The sequence below is a fragment of the Colobus angolensis genome, unplaced genomic scaffold (genome assembly GCF_000951035.1).
Source record: "Colobus angolensis palliatus isolate OR3802 unplaced genomic scaffold, Cang.pa_1.0 Scaffold133, whole genome shotgun sequence".
Classification (NCBI taxonomy): domain Eukaryota; kingdom Metazoa; phylum Chordata; class Mammalia; order Primates; family Cercopithecidae; genus Colobus; species Colobus angolensis.
In genome coordinates, this window is record NW_012114411.1 from 715,240 (window position 1) to 718,113 (window position 2,874).

The 2,874-nt window shown below is 41.3% G+C and overlaps 1 protein-coding gene across 5 annotated transcripts in view; it reads left to right on the forward strand.

Moving 5' to 3' along the window:
- The window catches only part of SEC61A2 (Sec61 alpha 2 subunit (S. cerevisiae)), a 52,157-nt gene that overhangs the window by 17,332 nt on the left and 31,951 nt on the right, over nucleotides 1-2,874 (forward strand). Inside the window, exon 3 of one of the 5 annotated variants that reach the window (XR_001000886.1) lies at nucleotides 2,322-2,454. The exons of the other annotated variants lie outside the window; for them this stretch is intronic. The gene's annotated coding sequence lies outside the window, so the exon portion shown is untranslated. The remainder of the gene's footprint in view (nucleotides 1-2,321; nucleotides 2,455-2,874) is intronic. 5 annotated transcript variants of the gene reach the window in all.

Here is a 2,874-nt window from a genome sequence, read left to right on the forward strand (position 1 = left end):
GTGATCTGCCCGTCTCGGCCTCCCAAAGTGCTGGGATTACAGGCTTGAGCCACCGCGCCCGGCCCAGTTTTCTTTTGTGAGATTTCAGGGTACAGAAACAACCACAGGCTAATGGCCACCTGCTTAGAGTGCCTTCACAAGTTGAAACTGATTATTATATTAAATATAGCAAAAAGTTTGGAACTCTGCAACTGTGACAGATTCATAGAAAATAGGCTCCTATTGTTGCCCACCTGTTGTTGTACATGATCCTTTAGCTATGGAATTTACTAAGTGAAATAAAATTAGAAACCAATTTTCATAATCCTATTGGCTGCAGGAAAGGAGGGTATATCATTAATTATGGGAGGTTGGCTTGTTCCATTTCCCACAGAGCACGTAACCGTCGGGGATTAAGGAAGGTTGTTGGGCCGAATGACCGCTTTCCACTTGTGGAATATTTTGATATGGACTCTCCTGTAATGTTTCTTTTGTTTGTTTTTTTGGAGACAGAGTCTCGCTCTGTCGCCCAGGCTGGAGTGCAGTTGCGTGATGTCTGCTCACTGCAAGCTCCGCCTCCCGGTTTCAAGCGATTTTCCTGTCCCAGCCTCCTGAGTAGCTGGGATTACAGGCACGAGCTGCCACTCCCAGCTAATTTTTGTATTTTTAGTAGAGATGGGGTTTCACCATGTTGACCAGGTTGGTCTGGAACTCTTGGCCTCAAGTGATCTGCCCACCTTGGCCTCCCAAGATGCTGGGGCTACAGGCCTGAGCCACTGCGCCTGGCCCTCATCTTTCTCTTTAAATGAAGAGTGTCTACAGCTGCAAGGTGCACATAAAATATCCGTGCTTCATGCTTTACCAGTTTTGTTACCCAGCTAATAAATTCAGACATTCAGAGAGGTTTCGGTTGATCACATGAGTTGTTTAAAATTGCTGCCAGCATGTTTTGTAACTTTCTGTTTTTTTGAGACGGAGTCTCGCTCTGTTGCCCAGGCTGGAGTGCAGTGACACATCTCAGCTCACTGCAAGCTCCGCTTCCCGGGTCCATGCCATTCTCCTGCCTCAGCCTCCTGAGTAACTGGGACTACAGGTGCCTGCCACCATGCTTGGCAATTTTTTTTTTTGTATTTTTAGTAGAAGCAAGGTTTCACTGTGTTAGCCAGGATGGTCTCGATCTTCTGACCTCGTGATCCGCCCGCCTCGGCCTCCCAAAGTGCTGGGATTACAGGTGTGAGCCACCACGCCCGGCCTTGTAACTTTCTTAAAAATCAGTTTCATATGGAGAAGGTTTTTGAAATGTCTTTTTCCAATCCCCACATGGTTGAGGAAGGGTTGAGGCCAAGTGCTGTATCCTAAACATGGGTCATATAATATGAAGCAATCTGAATAAGGTGTTTGTTTGTTGTTGTTGTTGTTGTTTTAATGAAAAGTTAATGTCCTCATGATGGAAAATTTGATACATTTGAAAAGAATACAGAAGAAAAAGTCAATCATAATTCCACCATCTACAGATAATCACTCTTTAGGATTTAAAAAGATATCTACTCCTAGTTTTATTTTCTGTACATCTATTTACAGTGTCAACTTTTATATATACACATTTGTACCTTTGTTTTTATACTAGGGCCTCTTAACAGTGGCACTCCTGAATTTGAGTGGGATGATTCCTTGTCACGGGGGGGTTGTCCTGTGTATTTTAGGATGTTCAGCAGCATCTCTGGCCTCTACCCACTAGATGCTAGCAGCACCCCCTGTTCTGTGAAAGGGCTGTGTATGCAAAATGACCCCCAAACACTGAAGGAGCTGAGAAACCAATCAACGTGGGAGACAAATCCAGTTTGTCAGTAGAGGGTGATTTTATGGACAGAAGCATAGTTTGGGGCAGCAGTAAGACAGGGAAAGGCCTGCACTCTTACTCTCAGACCCGGGGCTAATCTATCACAGGGAAAGGGTGTACACACTTTGTGCAGGACAATTGAAGGCAGCCTTCCAGAACATGTAACAATGCTCTGTGTCACCGCCTGTCATTTGTGTAACAGCATCAAGGTTGCTTGGATCTCAGGGCAGCATTTATAGCGAGTACATGTTCTTATACTAAGGACTGTAAATAAAGCAGGAATCAGGAGTTATCCCTGGGACTAGGGTTGAGCAGAAGTCAACCTGGTAGATTAGCATCCAAGATGGAGTCACTTTGGTCTCCACCTCAACCCCAAGTTGTGACAACCAAAAATGTCTCTAGATATTGCCAAATGTCTTGGGTGGGGGCTAAAATCACCCCAGGTTGAGAACTGCTATTTTATATTTAGTTTTATGACATAAGTACTTCCATGTTATTACAGATTTAGTAAGCATAATTTTTAGTGGCCCTATAATATTCCCCTGTGGATATCATCTTCAGTCTTACATTGAGAAGAGTGACCTTGGTTGTCTTTAGTACATAGAGCTTTGCAAAATTATTCTATGACTAGGCAGGTATAATATTCCATAATCTACTGGTGGGAGTGTTTTTTAAATTGTGGTAATAAAAGTATATAAAATATGACATCTTAACCATTTTTAGATGTACAGTTAGTAACATTAGAAATATTCACATTGTTGTACCACAACACTCCATAACTGATGTGAATATTTACTAGTGAATGCACTAAGTAATGATTTGTTGTTTTCATTTTTATTTTCACTTTCTGGTTATTTTAATTCTATTTTTTTATTAACCCTTATCTATGTGATGGACTGTTTTTATTTCCTTTTTAATAAACAGCTTTACCTTGAAGATATGCTTGTTTTTGTTAAGGAACATGAGAATAGTTTTTTAAAAAGTATTGCAAACATTAAGTGAATACACTGTAAATTAAGTGCACACTTTATACTTTCTTTTTTTTTTTTTTTTTG